General features: G+C 46.4%; 1 protein-coding gene across 10 annotated transcripts in view; it reads left to right on the top strand.

Moving 5' to 3' along the window:
* LOC140429586 (guanine nucleotide-binding protein G(I)/G(S)/G(O) subunit gamma-7) overlaps window positions 1-22246 on the top strand; it is a 336292-nt gene that overhangs the window by 189856 nt on the left and 124190 nt on the right. For 2 of the 10 annotated variants that reach the window (XM_072516802.1, XM_072516798.1), the window contains exon 4: window positions 13077-13104. The exons of the other annotated variants lie outside the window; for them this stretch is intronic. The gene's annotated coding sequence lies outside the window, so the exon portion shown is untranslated. The remainder of the gene's footprint in view (window positions 1-13076; window positions 13105-22246) is intronic. 10 annotated transcript variants of the gene reach the window in all.

Below are 22246 nucleotides of genomic sequence, written 5' to 3'. Positions count from 1 at the left end.
GTGATCTGTTCCTCACTGCGTTAGGTGTTGATTGTTCCACGTATCAGTGCCATTCTCTGTCCATGAGCCACAGCTGTGCAGACCCTCCCACACAGCCCAATCTCACAGGAACCAAATCCTGGCATCCACATATTCCACTGGCGCTTAAGGTGCAGTTGAACATCCTTGACTTCCAGCATGTTTGACCTGCGGTGACGTGCCAGTTACATGCAGCAATCGTCACACCAGCAACAAAAGCATCAGCAATCTGCAAAGGCATTTCTTCAATATCTTCATCAGGTTGCTCTTTTGGTCACTGTCTGTGTGGAGTCTGCACGTTCTCCCTGTGTCTGCGTGGGTTTCGTCCAGGTGCTCCAGTTTCCTCCCACAAGTGCCGAAAGACGTGCTGTTAGGTATTTTGGACATTCTGAATTCTCCCTCAATGTGCCCATACAGGCGCCGGAATGTGGCGACGAGGGGCTTTTCACAGTAACTTCATTGCAGTGTTAATGTAAGTCTACTTGTGACAATAAAGATTATTATTATTTGGATCATTGTCATGCACCAGATCCCGCAGCATCTTCTTGCTTGAAACCTGATTGCCTTCTGCACTCGTACGATCCCCTGAGCCCGGTGTTCCAGATATCTTCGAAAAAATTGTCCTTCTGTCAGGCTACAGAAAAAGAAGGAAAAGCAGCAGCAGCCTACAGGCATTTGCAGCCACAAGCTGCAGCAAGAAGCAGACACAATCCCCTGCCCCACCCTCCAAGCAAGCATCCTCCACATTTCCTGGGATTTTGCCAGTCAGTACTTTCTTGAATTCTCTGGAGATTCTTCTGCAAGAATATCTTGATTTCTTATCCTCTTCTGCAGCTATGGCGGCCTCCAATCCAGACTTCGCACCTTGTGGAGGATCCAAAGCTAATCCTGCCCTGTCCAGCTTTCGGCACAAAAAACATCACGAGTACATGAAGACTTTGTTAGAGATTTCACTATTGGGCCACACTTAACTGTTTGACTGCTTTTATATATAATAGCTGTGGCTATTCAAAGACAAACTAGTGTGCACTGTTTCTGTAGACAACCTGACAAAATGCTGAGACCTTTTTGAACTCCAGCAACAGTTTATCAATACTATTATCTCTTTTCTTAAAATTGTTGACGGTTACCCAACATGTAAAGTAATGGACGTTGCATTTTAAAGCTACAAGTCTATAAAATGAATACAAGGTTATTTTGTGACATTGTTGCTGGAGAGAAACTTACCCACTAGCTGTGCAGATCCATTCTCACTGGAAATTGTGCACTTAAAGATACTATTTGCGTAGGTTGTATGAAAGGCTGTTCGGATAGTTTTAAAGTTATTCCTATAATGTACAAACTACAAAAATGTGCTTTCCCAAAGATCAGCAGCCAGTATTGGCAGAACCCAAGAGCCATATCGTCAACACATTAAGCATTAATTATTTTTCTATATATTTTATTAACTGTGGTTATCTTGTTTCAGTACTGAACATAATTACTGGGATACAGCAGATGCTGAACAGACAGGTTATTTTTTCATACATTCTCCTATATTTGCTCGCTTAGGTTGCTGAGAAAATAACCACGTGAAATTCAGATGGATTATCCAATACAAGTTGATATTTTCATGTGCTTTATAGTATTTTTCATGGATGGTGTTATGATTTTTAAATCTTGTTACCCCTCCTGGTCCACTCCACTCCATTCGTCACCATTGGTGAAGCCTGATCTCCTCTCAATAATAATAATCACTTATTGTCACGAGTAGGCTTCAACAAAGTTACTGTGAAAAGCCCCTAGTCGCCACATTCCGAGGCAGGTTCGGGGAGGCCGGTACGGGAATTGAACCCGCGCTGCTAGCATTGTTCTGCATTACAAGTCAGCTGTTTAGCCCACTGTGCTAAACCAGCCCCAGTCTCAGGCCCGACCCCTTCGATCCTGTGTATCCCATGATGCTGAATCCTGATCCTTCAATGATTCCTTCAATGATTCCTTCAATGTTAATTTTGTCTTTTATGATGTGAATTTCCCAAATCATTAATGTACCCGTCTGGAGAGCTTCAACTACTATAAACAATTTTAATTTCCTCCAAATAGATGCAGCATTTGCATCCATATCCAATTACTAAGTGCAGAATTCTATATTGATGTAATGATAATGCAATTCATCGTAAATCATTGTTTGACATTTTAGTGTATTTTTTTAATTCATTTTTATTGGATGTGGGCATCACTGGCTAGATCAGCATTTGTTGCTCATCCCTAATTGCCCTTCAGAAGGTGATGGTGAGCTGCCTTCTTGAACTGCTGCAGTCCATGTGGTGTAGGTACACCCACTGTGTTATTAGGGAGGGAGTTCCAGGATTCTGACCCCCCGCGACAGGGAAGGAGCGGCAATATATTTGCAAGTCAGGGCATATAATTAGGGCAGCACGGTAGCATAGTGGTTAGCACAATTGCTTCACAGCTCCAGGTTCCCAGGTTCGATTCCCGGCTTGGGTCACTCTCTGTGCGGAGTCTGCACGTTCTCCCCGTGTGTGCGTGGGTTTCCTCCGGGTGCTCCGGTTTCCTCCCACAGTCCAGAGATGTGCAGGTTAGGTGGATTGGCCATGCTAAATTGCCCTTAGTGTCCAAAATTGCCCTTAGTATTAGGTGGGGTTACTGGGTTGTGGGGAGGGTGGGCTTGGGTGGGTGCTCGTTCCAAGAGCCGGTGCAGACTCAATGGGCCGAATGGCCTCCTTCTGTACTTCTATGATTCTAAGTCAGAATAGTGAGTGACTTCACAGAATCACAGAATTTGCAGTCAGCAGGAGGTCATTCGGCCCATCGAGTCCACACCGGCTCTTAGAAAGAGCACCCTACTTAAGCTCATGCCTCCACCGTAACCCAGTAACCCCCACTGGAAGGAGTACCAATCAAGCGGGCTGTTTTGTCCCTGATGGTATTGAGCATCTTGAGTGTTGTTGGAACTACACTCATCCAGGTAAGTGGAGAGTATTCCATCACTCTCCTGATTTGTTCCTTGTAGATGGTGGACAGGCTTTGGAGTGTCAGGAGGTGAATTACTCGCCGCAGGATTCCTAGCCTCTGACCTGCTCTTGTAGCCACAGTTTTTATATGGCTACTAAGTTCAGTTTCTCGTCAATGGTAAGCCCCAGTATGTTGATAGTGGGGGATTCAGTCATGGTAATGCCATTGAATGTCTTTCAAGGGGCAATGGTTTACTTCTCTCTGATTGGAGATGGTCATTGCCTGGCATTTGTGTGGCGCGAATGTTGCTTGCCACTTGTCAGCCCAGGTCTGGATATTGTGCAAGCCTGGATATTGTCCAGGTCTTGCTGCATTTGTGCGGGGCCGTTTCAGTGTCTGAGGAGTCGTGAATTGTTCTGAGCATTGTGCAGTCATCAGTGAACATCCCCACATCTGACCTTATATTGGCAGGAAGATCATTGTTGAAGCAGCTGAAGATGGTTGGGCCTAGGACACTACCCTGAGGAGCTCCTGCAGTGATGGCCCAGGACTGAGATGACTGACCTCAAGCAACTGCAACCATCTACCTTTGTGCCAAGCATGACTCCAACCAGTGGAGAGTTTTCCCCCTGATTCCTATTGACTTCAGTTGTGCTAGGGCTCGCTGATGTCATGCTTGATCAAATGCTGCCTTGATATCAAGGGCAATCACTATCACCTCTGCAGTATAGCTCTTTTTTTATGTTTGAACCAAGGCTGTAATGAGGTCAGGAACTGAGTGACCCTGGCAGAAACCAAACTGAGCATCAGTGAGCAGGTTATTGCTAAGTAAGTGCCGCTAGATAGCGCTGTTGATGACTCCTTCCATCACTTGATTGATGATTGAGAGTGAACTAATAAGGCAGTAATTGGCTGTGTTGGATTTATCCTACTTTTTGTGTACAGGACATGCCTGGGCAATTTTTCACATTGCCAGGTAGATGCCAGTGTTGTAGCTGTACTGAAACGGCTTGGCCAGTGGTGCGCGGCAAGTTCTGGAGCACAAGTCTTCAGTACTCAACAAAGTTGGTAGAAAGAACTAGTGATGTATTTGCCTCATTATCAGAGGAAGTATTTGGCAATTATGATGTGGTAAAGAAAGCCATATTAAGTGCGTACGAACTAGTGCCAGACGGCTACAGGCAGAAGTTTGGAAATCTAAGAAAATGACCAGGTAAGGCCTATATAGAATTTGAAAGAATTAAACAAGCTAATTTTGATAGGTGGACAAGAACACTAAAAATAAACCAAATGTATAAAGTGCTTCGGGAAATAATTATTTTGGAGGAATTTAAGGATTCACTTCCCGCAGTAGTGCAAACACTTGTGGAAGAGCAGAGAGTGTATTGTCAGGGCCCATCGCTTTTGCAGAGTCCAGTGCCTTCAGCCTTTCCTTGATATTACGTGGGGTGATTGGCAGAAGACTGGCATCTGTTATGCTGGGGATCTCGGGAGGAGATCTGGGATGGATCATCCATTCGGCATTTCGGGCTGAAGATTATTATGAATGCTTCAGCCTTGTCCTTTGCACAGATGTGCTGGGTTCCCCCATCATTGAGAATGGGGATATTTGTGGAGCCTCCTCCTTCAGTGACTTGTTTCATTGTCCACCAGCATTCACAACTGGATGTGGCAGGACTGCAGAGCTTAGATCTTATCCGTTGATCGTTGGATCGCTTAGCTCTGTCTATCACTTGCTGCTTATGTTATTTGGCATGCAAATAGTCCTGTGTTGGTTGTCGTTTCACCAGTGCAACCTGTGGGAGCTATTAGGAACTTGGGTCCAGAAATGCGATCCAAGATATAGCAGGCAATTTAGGGGTTAAACAGACTGAGGGGAAAAAAACTGCTAGTACGGAGTCAGAGGGATATGCCCACACCTAGCCAAGGTACATTGTCCCAGTCAGACTTAAACTCGTTAGTGGGAGTACAAAGGATACGCCAGATCCATTGTCCTTTGGGACACTCCTGTCTGACCAGCCATTAGTCCATTACAGAGTCTGATAGCCTCTTTGTCCATCAATAGGAGGTTAGTTACATATCACTAGCATGGCTCTGTTCCTTGGTTTAAGCTGGAGTCGGCCATCAACGTCCAAGATAACGATGATGGGTACAAGTCTGGAAACCCCAGAGAACCTTTGTTTGATCTTGGAGAGAGAGAAAAATAATCCTGTTTTGAACAGGTAGAGGAGAAAGCTTTGGAAATGAACAAGAGAGGTCATGAAAGTTGCCACCGAGTCAGACTTTGGAAAATATTCTGAACGAATGTCTCTAACAGAGGAAAAATTGGTTTGTAAATTCAAGTATTGCCATTGTTTTCCTGTGTAAGTGGCATGAGATCTGCACGTTCTGTTAAAGTGCTATTCAATGGGAACTAGACTACATGTAATCTGTTAGTGTTAGAGTTGAAGTTTAAAAGTGTAAATAGTGTTTTTTTCCTTCTTCAAGCCCTATTTCTTTTTTAATTACTCCTGGAACAATCGATCTTCCCGCACTATCTTAAAACTTTAAAAATGTTATGTCTCTGGTCCAGTCTCTTAGCCACTGTTGAGAGCTGACCAGTTGTCCATAACAGCAGGTTAACACCTCATTTTTCAGTTTTCCTGGTAATTGTAGAGTGGTTAAAATGCTGGCCATGAGTTTACAGATTGCGATTGAGTACAATTCTGCTGCTGCTGATGCCCACAGAACCTCATGGATACCCAGTCTTGAGTTGCTAGGTCTGCACTGAATCTATCCTATTTAGCACGATGATAGTGCCACGCAACATGATGGAGGGTATCCTCAATGTGAAGATGGGACTTTGTCTCCACAAGGACTGTGTGGTGGTCACTGCTATTGATAATGTCATGGACAGATGCACCTGCAACAGGCAGGTTGGTGAGGATGAGGCCAAGTATGTTTTTCCATCTTGTTGGTTCTCTCATCACCTGCTGCTGTCCCAGTCTAGCAGCCTTGTCCTTTAGGACAGGCCAGTTCAGACAGTGTGGTGCTACTGAGCCACTCTTGGTGATGGACCTTGAAGTCCCCTACCCAGTGTACATTCAAGTGGTATTCAACATGGAGGAGTACTGATTCATTACCTGACGCTAGACAGCACGGTAATCAACAGGAGGTTTCCTTGCCCATGTTTGACCTGAAGCCATAAGACATCATAGGGTCAGGGTAACTCCCTCCCAACTGTATACCACTGTGCCACCATCTGTGCTGGATCTGCCCTGCCCGTGGGCCAGGACATACCCAGGGATGGTGACAGTGGTGTCTGAGATATTAACTGTAAAATATCATTTTGTCAGTATGACTGTGTGAGGCTTGACTAGTCTGTGAGACAACTCTCCCAATTTTGGCATAAGCCCCCAGATGTTGGTAAGGAGGACTTTGCAGGGTCGACAGGACTGGGTTTGTCATTGTCGATTTCAGTGCCGAGATCGATGCCGGGTGGACCATCTGGTTTCTTTCCTTTTTATTAACTTTGCAGCGGTTTGATACTGAGTGGCTTGCTAAGCCATTTCAGAAGGCATTTAAGAGTCAACCATATTGCCACATCTGGAGCCACATGTAGTCCTGGCCCGACCAGGTAAAGATGGCAGATTTCCTTCCCTAAAACAAAGAACAAAGAACAAAGAAATGTACAGCACAGGAACAGGCCCTTCGGCCCTCCAAGCCCGTGCCGACCATGCTGCCCGATTAAACTACAATCTTCTACACTTCCTGGGTCCGTATCCTTCTATTCCCATCCTATTCATGTATTTGTCAAGATGCCCCTTAAATGTCACTATCATCCCTGCTTCCACCACCTCCTCCGGTAGCGAGTTCCAGGCACCCACTACCCTCTGCGTAAAAAACTTGCCTCGTACATCTACTCTAAACCTTGCCCCTCTCACCTTAAACCTATGCCCTCTAGTAATTGACCCCTCTACCCTGGGGAAAAGCCTCTGACTATCCACTCTGTCTATGCCCCTCATAATTTTGTATACCTCTATCAGGTCTCCCCTCAACCTCCTTCGTTCCAGTGAGAACAAACCGAGTTTATTCAACCGCTCCTCATAGCTAATGCCGTCCATACCAGGCAACATTCTGGTAAATCTCTTCTGCACCCTCTCTAAAGTCTCCACATCCTTCTGGTAGTGTGGCGACCAGAATTGAACACTATACTCCAAGTGTGGCCTAACTAAGGTTCTATACAGCTGCAACATGACTTGCCAATTCTTATACTCAATGCCCCGGCCAATGAAGGCAAGCATGCCGTATGCCTTCTTGACTACCTTCTCCACCTGTGTTGCCCCTTTCAATGACCTGTGGACCTGTACTCCTAGATCTCTTTGACTTTCAATACTCTTGAGGGTTCTACCATTCACTGATTATTCCCTACCTGCATTAGACCTTCCAAAATGCATTACCTCACATTTGTCCGGATTAAACTCCATCTGCCATCTCTCCGCCCAAGTCTCCAAACAATCTAAATCCTGCTGTATCCTCCGACAGTCCTCATCGCTATCCGCAATTCCACCAACCTTTGTGTCGCCTGCAAACTTAATAATCAGACCAGTTACATTTTCCTCCAAATCATTTATATATACTACAAAGAGCAAAGGTCCCAGCACTGATCCCTGTGGAACACCACTGGTCACAGCCCTCCAATGAGAAAAGCATCCTTCCATTGCTACTCTCTGCCTTCTATGGCCTAGCCAGTTCTGTATCCACCTTGCCAGCTCACCCCTGATCCCGTGTGACTTCACCTTTTGTACTAGTCTACCATGAGGGACCTTGTCAAAGGCCTTACTGAAGTCCATATAGACAACATCCACTGCCCTACCTGCATCAATCATCTTAGTGACCTCCTCGAAAAACTCTATCAAGTTAGTGAGACACGACCTTCCCTTCACAAAACCGTGCTGCCTCTCACTAATACGTCCATTTGCTTCCAAATGGGAGTAGATCCTGTCTCGAAGAATTCTCTCCAGGAATTTCCCTACCACTGAAGTAAGGCTCACCGGCCTGTAGTTCCCGGGATTATCCTTGCTACCCTTCTTAAAGCACATTAGTGAAACAGCTGGGGGGTTTTATAACAAGCGTCAATGTTTTTATGGTCATTATTAAACATTTAATTCCAGATATTTATTGGATTCAATTTCCACCGCCTGTCATGGCTGGGTCTCTGGATCACCACTCCAGTGAGAATACCACTACACCATTTCCTCCTCCCGAGACGGACATGTGCAATAAATCCATGCAGACATTGGGCTGGATTTACCGTTTTTGAGGCGAAGTGCCAACTGTGGCATTTTACGACGGCAAAATCGGCGCCGAACCCTCACCGATCCTGCGACCGTTGAGGGGCTAGCAGCCGCGGCGAGTAAAACACCCGGCTCCCACGATATAAACAGCTGGAAAATTGCTGGGTCCGAAGCCGCACATGCGCATGGCGACAACCTGCAGTGGCCGCACCGTAAAACATGGCGCCGGCCGTGCGCGAACCCAACCTGCCAAATAGTACCCCCTTGGCCGCCCCCCCGGCCTCTCCTCAGCCCTCGCAGATGCCACCCCCCCGGCCAGCAGCACAGCTCCGGCCGACTGTGGCGGTGTTGGACACAGCCCGAAGCCGTCACGTCGGGTTCCCAACCACTGAGACCACGGGCGAAATTCTCCGACCCCCCGCCGGGTCGGAGAATTGCCGGGGGCTGGCGTGAATCCCGCCCCCGCCGGTTGCCAAAGCCGGAGATTCGGCGGGGGCGGGAATCGCGCCGGTTGGCGGGCTCCCCTGCTCGATTCTAGCCAACTAGCGGGGCGGAAATTCCTCCGGCGCCGGCCTAGCCCCTCAATGTTGGGGCTCAGCCCCCAAAGATGCGGAGCATTCCGCACCTTTGGGGCGGCGCGATGCCCGTCTGATTTGCGCCGTTTTGGGCGCCAGTCGGCGGACATCGCGCCGTTTCCAGAGAATTCCGCCCCACAATTCCCACACCGCAGTCAGGAACCCGGGCCATCGGGGGCGGAGCATTGGTGGAGGGCCTTCAGGTGACGCTTCAACGGCGTGCGGCACGCAACGCGCTGACACCATTTTGGAGGGGCGGAGGATAGAAAACCAGCATCAAACTGGCGCCGCCCACGATTTCGGCGTCGGAAGGTATTTTCCGCCCGATCGCCGATTATGATACCGGTAGTGGGGAATGGTGAATCCCGCCCATTATTTTTAACTGCCATGTTTTGAATGAGACTAAAAATTATTTCTACCTTATTGACTTTGGTCTCGGGGTGTTAATTATGACGTGTTTCATGCTTTCAGACTAGTTTCAGAGTGTGTGCCACATGACTATTTAGAATTTCCAACATGTTTACACATAATTAGATGACCACACCTGACCTGGTTAAATTTATGATTTTAGTCGACCAATGTAATGACTTGCGACTGTTTTGAAAGATTGGCAGAGTTTATGAACTGGCATTGATGCAATCCAAACATGGTTTGACAACCAGGTCACTGTTTATGGAATGGCACTGAAAAAGCCTGGAGTTGTTAACCAGTTTAAATGGGCAAGATGACAAAGCAGTTTATGTATGCGTGTGTGTGCTTTATACCACTTACGATTGTATAGTACTCATTCTATATAAAGAGATATCAGGGTAGTGGTCTTGAGATTTTTCAAGGCATGATGGACAGTGCTGGAATAGAGCTGCTGGGAGAGAATTCCAGAGAGTGAGGTTAAGTGCTGAAGGAACAGCAACTGACATTGGACGAACAGTAGATATACGAAGGAACACAGGAGGCTGGATTCTCCGCCGGCGGGATGCCCCGTTTTGCCGGCAGCTTGGGGGTTCCCCGACGGCGTGGAGCTGCCCCACAATGGGAAACCCCATTGACCGGCCGGCGTGATCCCGCTGGCGGGGTGAAATAGAAATGTGGCGCGACGAGGCGGAGAATCCAGCCAAAGGTTGGGTGATCACATTTTCAAAATGAAATCAGTGACAGGGTGGAAACACAGTATCTATATCCACACAGAGACATGTTTAATTTTTTTTATTTGTTCATGGAATGTGGGTGTCGTTGGCTTGACCAGAATGTATTGGCCATCCCTGAAGGTGTTTAAGAGTCACCCACATTGCTGTGGATCTGGTGTCACATGTAGGCCAGACTAGGTAAGGATGACAAATCTCCTTCCCTAAAGGACATTAGTGAACCAGATGGGTTTAATGACAATCAACAATGATATCATGGCTATCATTCGACTTCTAATTATAGATTTTTATTGAATTCAAATTTCACCATCTGCCACGGCGGGATTCGAACCTGGATCCCCAGAGCTCAGAATCGCACAGGTAGGACTGAGTTATTGAACTCAATGTTGTGAGGGATCTCGTCTCGACCACCCTTTCAGGCAGTCAGTGAGTTCCAGATTCCCACCACCCTCTGGGTGAAAAGATTTTTCCTCTCTTCTCCTCCAGGCCTACCCAATACCTTAAATCTATGCCCCTTGGTTATTGACCCCTCCACTAAGGAGAAAAGTACCTTCGTATCCACACTCCCTATGCCTCTCATAATTTGATGAACCTCAATCAGGTCACCCCCTCAGCCTTCCTTGCTCCAAGGAAAACAACCCCAGCCTATCCAGTCTCTCTTGATAGCTGAAAAGCTCCAGCCCAGGCAACATCCCGGTGAATCTCCTCTGCACCCTCTCAAAAGCAATGACTTCCTTCCTATAGTTTGGTGACCAGAAATGCACAAAGTATTCCAACTGTGGCCTAACCAGCATTTTATACAGTTCCATCATAACCTCCCTGCTCTTATACTCTATGCCTCGGTTAATAAAGGCAAGTATCCCATATACCCTCTTAACCACCTGATCTACTTGTTCTGTTATCTTCAGAGATCTATAGACATGCACACCAAGGCCCCTCTGAATCTCTGTACTTCCAAGGGTCCTACCACTCATTATATATTCCCTTGCCTTGTTAGTCCTCCCAAAATGCATTACCTCACACCTTTCCGGGTTAAATTCCATTTACCACTGCTCTGCCCATATTATCAGTCCATCTATATCATTCTGTAGTCTAAGGATTTTCTCCTCGCTATTTACCATGTTGGGTCCAATTTTTGTGTCATCTGCAAACTTACTGGTCATACCTATATTCACGTCCAGATCGTTAATGTATACTACAGACAGCATGGGACCCAGAATTGACCCCGATGAAACACCACTGGACACAGGCTTCCAGTCACAAAAACAACCTTCGACCATCACCCTCTGCCACCTGCCAGTAAGCAATTTGCCAATTTCCCTGGATCCCTTGGGCTCTTGCCTTTTTGACCAGTCTCCCATGCGAGACCTTGTCAAAAGCCTTACTGATGTCCATCAACTGCACTATCCTCATCTACACATCTAGTCACCGTCTTTGAAAAATTCAATCACATTTGTAATACATGGGGCGCGATCTTCCATCCACGTTGCGCCGGAAAAGCAGTTCGCTGGGATCTACCCGGCTTGCAGTGCCTCGCTGGATTCATCGCAATCTTGCGAGACGTTGCAAGGGGAATCCCGGCCACAATGCGTGGGATCACTTTTTAGCAAATCTGCACATTAGAGCGAGGCAGTAAGCCTTACTCTAATGTGCAGATCCCCAAGGTACCTGAGGCTTTGGGATTCAATCCCTTCGCCTTGGGGACCTTGGGCGAGCGCCGTTTGGTATCGGTCCCCACAAACAGGGACCAGATGGAATGGCACATGTGGGGATCTCTAAGGGGATCGGAGGCCCCCAGCTGCATGCCTTTTGGGCAGGGTGGTGCCCTGGCACTGCTGGTGCCACCTGGGTACCCTGGCAGTGCCAGGCAGGCACCCTGGCAGTGCCACCTGGGTGCCTGTCTGGCACTGCCAAGGTACCTGGGAGAGGCACTGCCAGCTGGCAGGGATACTGCTGGGGTGCCAGGTTGGCACTGCCAAGGTACCAGGCTAGTATTTTTGTGCATGCGCATTTGAGCAAACTCTCAGAAATAGAAATGTGATAATGACCAGATAATCTGTACTGGTGATGTTGATTGTGGGATAAATATTGGCCAAGACAACAGGGAGAACTCCCCTCCTCTTCTTCAAAATAATGCCTTTGGGGTGTTTTCCATCCACCTGTGCCTGTAATGTAATTAACCATGTTGTGGAAGATTAAGTTTAATATTCAGCACTGAACAGTTGACTAACATAATGCATTAATAAAGATTTGCAAAGCTAAAGATTAGTGTTGTCAATGTTCCCTGATATTTTGGCTTGGTCAAGACACCTTCAAAGTCTAACTATATTCTATGAAAAAAAGCACAGGACATGGTGTAATCAGTGGAAATTTGTAAATGTTTATTCAAACACTTGCAATAAAGTAGTTGGCTCACATTCCGGGATTTGCTGGAAATGCCCGTATTTTGGAACAGGTTGTTTCTGCCCTTGTTGGAGTTATATAAAGTGCAACAGAAGCAGAGCAAGTGCTGACATGTTGTGCAAGCAGAGCATAACATCTGCATGTTGTGTACACTTGATTAGTAATAAATCACGTCATCATACCTGTAGAGTAAGTGCTTCTTAGAAGAAAATCTCAGCCACTGCATGTGCCTGTCCTCCAAAACATCAAAGGAAACTGAGCTTCATACAGTGACCACAGCTGTAATTTAACAAGCTACAAAAAACATTTCTAAGTTCACACAACCTTTTTATTCGATCATTACAAGGGCATTGAATTACAAATTAGGTCTATCGCAGGGGGAAAAAGTGTTTGCCTTTAATTATTATAACTTTGTTCCTTGCATGTGGTTGCAGGCCATAACTTATAGCTATTTTATTAATTGTCACTTCAAAAGTGTCCTATTGACTTTTCATAGCAAGTGGCTACTATTGTAGATTGACATCTCTGAGGCTTTAAAACAGAAAACAATTCACATCAAAAAGATATGAATCTGGTGGAGTTGGTTGCCTTTAGTCATAGCTGTCACAAATGTTATATTGGATTTTTAGGAAACAGGCTTACTTGAAAGAGTGCAATGTCTTGGTACGGTACTGATAGTTTGACATTTCTTTGTCTCCTCATGGAAGCTGCCAGAAGCATCAATCAACCAGAAAGGTGGGTGGGATGAACTGGCCTCTGACTGTGTGACTTTCACTACTTTTTGATAGGTTCATAAAATGAAAGGGAAAACAGACGTTTTCTAGCCTCTTTCACAAGCCCCCATCGTTGTTGCTATGTGGCGTGCAACATACTGATCCAAAAAACTTAACTAAGTTATGCAAGTTCAAGGGAGAGACAGCTGTGTGACTCAATTCGTAACCTTCATTTATTGATCTTGTTTAGAAAGTCCAAATGTGTAAGATATGCAATATCATAAAGGGTTTGGAAATAGATTCATATCAGAGGAACCCTAAAGACAACACCTTAAAGTTGAGGGACCCCTGAAATTGTGCAAAGGGAGAAATTGGAACAAATGTTCCTAGGTTCCCTATCCACTCAGCTGCAGTTCTATGATGTAGGAAGACAACGAAGCAGAGTGGTAAGGTAAAAAAAAATAATGTGAACTTTAATTATGCTACTTGAGATCAAATACTGTTGTTAATTGCCCCCCATTATAAAACATATTTGTGCTGACTGATGTCATCAGCAGCATTTAGAGTTATTGAACTGCCTGTCTGTTTAAATTGCTGTGTCAATCTAAATGATAAATAGAATAAAGTGAGAGCTTGAACTGAAGTAGATCTCCAAGCTTTGCTGTATACTGATCTTTCACGGATTAGTGGATACTTTTTAGTTACCATGTCTTTTGTAATTTTTCACTCAATGTATCAGATAACTGCTTTGCAACATATTTCATCTTTTGACATCAAAGCAAATTAAAAGTCTTTGAGCTTTCTCCCTATTGTTCTATACCATATTCATGCACAAACACCCTCATCACCTTCTGAGCAGAAAGAATAGTTCATTGCTATATATAAACAGGGCAGGTTTGTTTTACTTCTGCCTCGGGCCATTTATTGTCAATAGGATACAAGGTTTTTAAAGGTGTATTTAGACTGTACTTTCCAGTTGTTATAATAATCTTAAACTGTTGAATGTCAAGGCTACCCACTATAGAAGATTTCTTTAAATGAAATATATTGTGCAGTATCATGAATTTTCCCACTGTGGTTGATTTTCCACACACAGACTTTCAATATATCTATACAATTATTAAGAATGTAATCCACGTGCAAAACTGTTATCAAAAACAAGGTCAAGATCAGCTTTCTAAACATAGAGTGGAAAAATTAATTATTAAAGGAGCAGAAATATCAGGCAAGACTTGATGGTGATAGAAAACTGCTAACAATCTGCCTAATTTCATTCTTTTTGGTTTGTTCATTTAAATTATTCCCGTTTGAAACAAAAATGGGAAAAGATTTCTGTAACTCCACATGGAATCCATTTTTATACTAAAGGAGTGATGCCAACTTTAGGCACGCCGACTTAAACAACTCTGGTTCCGGAAACAGGTACTGCAGACCCTTAGAAAGGTGGCTCTAGCTTTCTGCCTTTGAGAGAAAGCCATCACTTTTTATTCATCAAAACACAGGATGAGTTAGCTTTTCAAATTCTGAGTCAGAAGGTAATGTATTTGAATTTGAGCAAACACTTTAGACTGGTACTGGTATGATACAAAGGAAGTTCTTCACCGTCTTTCATTGAGTTGTTAAAACAAGACCCCGACTGTTCAGGTGGACCTGAGATCCCGTGACACTATTAAAGAAGACAGGAAGTTCCCCCAGTGCCCTGAACAATATTTATCCCTCAACACGTGGTTATTCACAGAATGGTTAGAGCACGGAAGGAGGGCATTTGGCCCATCTTGCCTGTGTTGGCTCTACAAAGGAGCAGTTCACCAAGTGCCACTCCCCCGTCTTCTCCCCATAGCCGCTCACATTCTGTTATTTCAGATAATCCAATTTCCTCTCGAGTGCCTCGATTGAACCTGCCAGGCAGTGCATTGCAGATTCTAACCACTAGCTTGTGAAAAGGTTTTTTCTTATGTTGCTTCATTTGCTAATTAATTAATTCTGTGGTCCCTTGTTCTCAATCCTTCCACCAATGGGAACAGTTTTCCTAATCAACTCTGTTCAGACCCCCCCGTGATTTTGAATACCACTATCAGATCTCCTCTCAGTCTTCTCTTCTCCAAGAAGTACAGTCCCAACTTCTCCAATTTATTATGTAACTGAAGCCTTTTCTGCAATCTGTCTAATCCCTTCACCTCCTTCACATCCTTCCCAAATTGTATTGCCTGGGAACTGAGTGCAATACTTCACTTGAGGCCAAGCCAGTGTTCTGTACAGGTTCAACATAGCTTCCTTCCTTTTGTACTCTATATCCCCATTTAAAAGCCCAGGATGCTGTATAATTTATTAACTGTACAATATTCCCTCACGGATCACAATACTTCCAAATTTGTATTGTCAGGGAAGGAAATATGCCGTCCTTCCCTGGTCTGGCCTACATGTGACTCAAGGCCCATAGCAATGTGATAAATTCTTAAATGAAAGTAACCGGACGGTTCACCCGGCATCGACCTCGGCACCAAAAACAACAACCGAAAACTAAGTCCTGTCAACCCTGCAAAGTCTTCCTTACTAACGCCTAGGGGCTAGTACCAAAATTGGGAAAACTGCCTCACAAACTAGTCAAGCAACAACCTGACATAGTCATACTCACAGAATCATGCCTAACAACCACTATCACCGTTCCAACAGAGGTAGTGGCACAGTGGTATACTGTTGGGAGGGAGTTGCCCTAGGCGTCCTCAACATTGACTCTGGACCCTGTGAAGTCATGCAAGAAAATCTGCTGATTACCATATATCGATCCCCCACCCCCACCCAATGATCAGTATTCCTCCATGTTGAACGTACAATGTACTTTGGATGGGGCACTTCAAACTCCATCATCTAGAATAGCTACTACAGACCAAGCTGGCTGAGTCCAAAAGCTCAGAGGTAGTCTGGGTCTGCACCAGGTGGTGAGGGAACCAACATGAGGGAAGAATATACTTGACCTCACTTCACCAATCTGCCTGCTGCAGATAATTCTGTCCATCACCATATCGGTAGGAATGACCACCGCACAGTCCTAGAACATAGAAAAATACAGCACAGAACAGGCCCTTCGGCGCACGATGTTGTGCCGAACTTTTGTCCCAGATTAAGAACAAATCAATCTACACCCCAGCATTCTACCGTAATCCATGTACCTATCCAATAGCCGCTTGAAGGTCCTTAATGTTTCAGACTCAACTACTTCCACAGGCAGTGCATTACATGCCCCCACTACTCTCTGGGTAAAGAACCTACCTCTGATATCCCTCCTATATCTTCCACCATTCACCTTAAATTTATGTCCCTTGTAATGGTTTGTTCCACCCGGGGAAAAAGTCTCTGACTGTCTACTCCATCTATTCCCCTGATCATCTTATAAACCTCTATCAAGTCGCCCCTCATCCTTCTCCGTTCTAATGAGAAAAGGCCTAGCACCCTCAACCTTTCCTCGTAAGACCTACTCTCCATTCCAGGCAACATCCTGGTAAATCTCCTTTGCACCTTTTCCAGAGCTTCCACATCCTTCCTAAAATGAGGCGACCAGAACTGTACACAGTACTCCAAATGTGGCCTTACCAAAGTTTTGTACAGCTGCATCATCACCTCACGGCTCTTAAATTCAATCCCTCTATTAATGAACGCTAGCACACTATAGGCCTTCTTCACAGCTCTATCCACTTGAGTGGCAACTTTCAAAGATGCATGAACATAGACCCCAAGATCTCTCTGCTCCTCCACAGTGCCAAGAACCCTACCGTTAACCCTGTATTCGGCATTCATATTTGTCCTTCCAAAATGGACAACCTCACACTTTTCAGGGTTAAACTCCATCTGCCACTTCTCAGCCCAGCTCTGTATCCTATCTATGTCTCTTTGCAGCCGACAACAGCCCTCCTCACTATCCACAACGCCACCAATCTTCATACCGTCTCCAAATCTACTGACTCGCCCTTCAACTCCCTCATCCAAGTCATTAATGAAAATCACAAAGAGCAGAGGACCCAGAACTGATCCCTGCGGTACGCCATTGGTAACTGGGCTCCAGGCTGAATATTTGCCATCCACCACCACTCTTTGACTTCTATCGGTTAGCCAGTTCGTTATCCAACTGGCCAAATTCCCCACTATCCCATGCCTCCTTACTTTCTGCATAAGCCTACCATGGGGAACCTTATCAAATGCCTTACTAAAATCCATGTACACTACATCACTGCTTTACCTTCATCCACGTGCTTGGTCACCTCCTCAAAGAATTCAATAAGACTTGTGAGGCAAGACCTACCCCTCACAAACCCGTGCTGACTATCCCTAATCAAGCAGTGTCTTTCCAGATGCTCAGAAATCCTATCCCTCAGTACCCTTGAATTGTGTACTTCCCTGACAGCCTATGTTTTCAACTTATGCACTTCAGTTCTTGTCTGACAGCATCGTATTTACCCTTCCCCCAATTGTAAACCTTGCCCTGTTGCACGCACCTATCCCTATCCATTACTAAAATGAAAGTCACGGAATTGTGGTCACTATCTCCAAAAAGCTCCCCCACTAACAAATCTATCACTTGCCCTGGCTCATTACCGAGTACCAAATCCAATATGGCCTCCCCTCTGGTCGGACAATCTACATACTGTGTTAGAAAAGCTTTCTGGACACACTGCACAAACACCACCTCATCCAAACTATTTGATCTAAAGAGTTTCCACTCAATATTTGGGAAGTTGAAGTCACGCATGACTACTACCCTGTGACTTCTGCACCTTTCCAAATTCTGTTTCCCAATCTGTTCCTCCACGTCTCTGCTGTTATTGGGGGGCCTACAGAAAACTCCCAACAAGGTGACTTCTCCTTTCCTATTTCTGACTTCAACCCATACTACCTCACTAGGCTGATCCTCCTCGAACTGCCTTTCTGCAGCTGTTATACTATCTCTAATTAACAATGCAACCACCCCCCCCACCTCTTTTACCACCCCCCCTAATCTTATTGAAACATCTATAACCAGGAACCTCCAACAACCATTTCAGCCCCTCTTCTATCCAAGTTTCCGTGATGGCCACCACATCGTAGTCCCAAGTACCGATCCATGCCTTAAGTTCACCCACCTTATTCCTGATGCTTCTTGCGTTGAAGTATACACACTTCAATCCATCTTCGTGCCTGCAAGTACTCTCCTTTGTCAGTATTACCTTCCCCACTGCCCCACTACATGCTTTGGCGTCCTGAACATCGGCTACCTTAGTTGCTGGACTACAAATCCGGTTCCCATTCCCCTGCCAAATTAGTTAAACCCTCCCGAAGAGTACTAGAAAACCCCCCTCCCAGGATATTGGTGCCCCTCTGGTTCAGATGCAACCCGCCCTGCTTGTACAGGTCCCACCTTCCCCAAAATGCGCTCCAATTATCCAAATACCTGAAGCCCTCCCTCCTACACCATTCCTGCAGCCACGTGTTCAACTGCACTCACTCCCTATTCCTAGCCTCGCTATCACGTGGCACTGGCAACAAACCAGAGATGACAACTCTGTCTGTAATGGCTTTTAACTTCCAGCCTAACTCCCTAAACTCATTTATTACATCCACACCTCTTTTCCTACCTACGTCGTTGGTACCAATGTGCACCACAACTTCTGGCTGCTCCACCTCCCCCTTAAGGATCCTGAAGACACGATCCGAGACATCCCTGGCCCTGGCTCCCATGAGTCCTAGTGGAGACAAAGTCACATCTTCACATTGAGAATACTACCCTCCATTGTGTTCTGTGGCACAACCACCGTGCTACATTTCGAACAGCTCTGGCAACTTAAGACTGGGCATCCATGAGGCACTGTGGGCCATCAGCAGCAGCAGAATTGTACTCAACCACATCTCTAAACTCATGGCCCGGCATATACTCCACTCTGCCATTGCCACCAAGCCAGAGAATCAACCCTGGGTCAATGAAGAGTTCAAGAGGGCATGCCAGGAGCAACAGCAGGCATACCCAAAAATGAGATGCCAACTTGGTAAAGCTACTACACAGGACTACTTGCGAACCAGACATCATAAACAGCAAATGATAGGCAGAGCTAAGTGATTCCACATCCAACAGATCAGATCTAAGCTTTGCAGCCCTGCCATATACAGTTGTGAATGGTGTTGGACACTAGAGGAGACACTAGGCTCCACAAATATACCCATCCTCAAATGTTAGGGGAGCCCAGCACATAAGTGTAAAGGATAAAGCTGTAGCATTTGCTACAATCTTCAGCCAGAAATGCCGAATGGATGATCCACCTTGGTCACTTTGGAGGTCCCCAACATCACAGATGCCTGTTTTCAGCCTATTCGATTCACTCCACAAGATTGAATTGAATACTGCAAAGGCAATGGGTCCTAACAATATTACAGCAGTAGTGCTGAAGACTTGTGTTCCAGAACTTGCCTTGTCCCTAGCTAAGCTGTTCCAGTACAGATATAAATTGACATCCACACAGCAGTATGGAAAATTGCCCAGGTATATCCTGTATATAAAACAGGACAGATCTACTCTTGATTATAAGTAAAGTGATGGAAGTGGTCATGAACAGTGCTATGAAGCTGGGGCTGGCTAGTGAACGGAAGCGTGGTGGAGGGAGTGGCTGCGGCAGGTCAAACTTCCTAAAACAGGATTCGGTCGGCTGAGGAGATGTGAATGAATCGGGAATATGACATGAGTGCAGGCCCCGCCCCCTCAGCACCAGCACTCGGGGGAGTCAGAGCGAGGGGCAGGGCCGAGGCTGGGCTTCTGATAACGGGGGAGGAGGAGGTGTAGGTTTGGGGGGGGGGGGGGGGGGGGGGGGGGGGGGGGGGGGAGTGGGCAGCACGGTAGCATTGTGGATAGCACAATTGCTTCACAGCTCCAGGGTCCCAGGTTCGATTCCGGCTTGGGTCACTGTCTGTGCGGAGTCTGCACATCCTCCCCGTGTGTGCGTGGGTTTCCTCCCACAGTCCAAAGATGTGCAGGTTAGGTGGATTGGCCATGATAAATTGCCCTTAGTGTCCAAAATTGCCCTTAGTGTTGGGTGGGGTTACTGGGTTATGGGGATAGGGTGGAGGTGTTGACCTTGGGTCGGGTGCTCTTTCCAAGAGCCGGTGCAGACTTGATGGGCTGAATGGCCTCCTTCTGCACTGTAAATTCTATGTAAAGTGTAAAGGTAAGGAATATTGTTTAGAATTGGGCCTAAATTCACTGCTTGGATCAAGTTATAGAATGCAGACCCGAGGGCGAGTGCACAAACTAACAAAATGAGCTCAGAATACTTTCAACTAAAGAGGGAAATGAGACAGGGATGCCCCATGTCCCTTCTACTATGCACTTTAATTTTTAAAAAAATATATTTTATTAAAGTTTTCAAACACAATTTTTCCACCTTACAAATCAATCCAAAAAAAAACAATAACACAATAACGAATAGATAACATTATTTAAATAAAATAGTGAACTAACAAAGTAACATAAAATAGTGCTCCCCCCCCCCTCCACCCCAACCAGAACAAAACAGGTTGCCCCCCTCCCCCTCTGGGCTGCTGCTGCTGACGATCTATTTTCCCTTAACGTTCCGCGAGATAGTCGAGGAACGGTTGCCACCGCCTGGAGAACCCCTGAGCCGATCCTCTCAACGCAAACTTCATCCGTTCCAGTTTTATGAACCCTGCCATATCGTTTGCCCAGGCCTCCACGCCGGGGGATTTCGCTTCCTTCCACATGAGTAAGATCCTTCGCCGGGCTACCAGGGACGTAAAGGCCAGAATATCGACCTCTTTCGCCTCCTGCACTCCCGGCTCATCCGCTACCCCAAATATAGCTAACCCCCAGCCTGGCCTCACCCGGACCTTCACCACCTTTGAAATCACTCTTGCCACTCCCCTCCAGTACTCATCCAGTGCCGGACACGACCAAAACATGTGTGTGTGGTTCGCCGGACTTCCCAAGCACCTCCCGCATCTGTCCTCCACTCCGAAGAACCTGCTCAGCCTTGCTCCCGTCATGTGTGCCCTGTGTAGGACCTTGAATTGTATCAGGCTAAGCCTGGCACACGAGGAAGAGGAATTTACCCTACTTATGACATCAGCCCACAGACCCTCCTCAATCTCCTCCCCCAGCTCTTCTTCCCATTTTCCCTTCAGCTCCTCTACCAGCGCCTCACCCTCGTCTCTCATCTCCTGATATATTTCGGACACTTTGCCCTCCCCGACCCATACCCCCGAAATCACTCTATTCTGGATCCCCTGTGTCGGGAATTCCCTCACCTGTTGCCTCGTAAACGCCCTCACTTGCATGTATCTAAAGATATTCCCCGGGGGCAACTCATACTTTTCCTCCAGCACTCCCAGGCTCGCAAACTCCCCATCAATAAACAAGTCTCTCAATCTCCTAATTCCTGCCCGATGCCAGCTCTGGAACCCTCCGTCCATCCTTCCTGGGACAAACCTATGGTTGTTCCTGATCGGGGACCACACCGAGGCACCCGTCACACCCCTATGTCGCCTCCATTGCCCCCAGATCCTTAAGGTTGCCGCCACCACTGGGTTCATGGAATGCCTTTTCGGGGAGAGCGGTAGCGGCGCCGTCACCAGCGCCTTTAGGCTTGTTCCTTTACAGGACGCCATCTCCAGCCTCTTCCACGCCACCCCCTCCCCTCCCTCACCCACTTGCGAACCATTGCCACATTGGCGGCCCAGTAATAATCGTCCAGATTCGGCAACGCCAGTCCCCCTCTGTCCCTGCTGCGCTGCAGGAACCCCATCCTTACCCTCGGGGTCTTCCCTGCCCACACGAAACTCATAACATCCTATCTATTTTCTTTAAAAATGCCTTAGTGATCAAAATGGGGAGACATTGAAACACAAAAAGAAACCTTGGGAGGACCATCATCTTGACCGCCTGCACTCTGCCCGCCAGTGAGAGCGGCAGCATATCCCACCTCTTGAAATCCTCCTCCATCTGCTCCACCAGCCGCGTCAGATTGAGTTTGTGTAAAGTTCCCCAGCTCCTGGCTACCTGAATCCCCAAATATCGGAAGCTCCTTTCCGCTCTCTTTAGCGGCAGGCCATCTACCCCTCTTCCCTGATCCCCAGGGTGTACTACGAAAAGCTCACTCTTCCCCATATTAAGCCTATATCCCGAAAAATCT

Source organism: Scyliorhinus torazame, chromosome 9 (assembly GCF_047496885.1).
Source record: "Scyliorhinus torazame isolate Kashiwa2021f chromosome 9, sScyTor2.1, whole genome shotgun sequence".
Lineage (NCBI taxonomy): Eukaryota > Metazoa > Chordata > Chondrichthyes > Carcharhiniformes > Scyliorhinidae > Scyliorhinus > Scyliorhinus torazame.
This window is presented reverse-complemented; position numbering and strand designations above follow the sequence as displayed.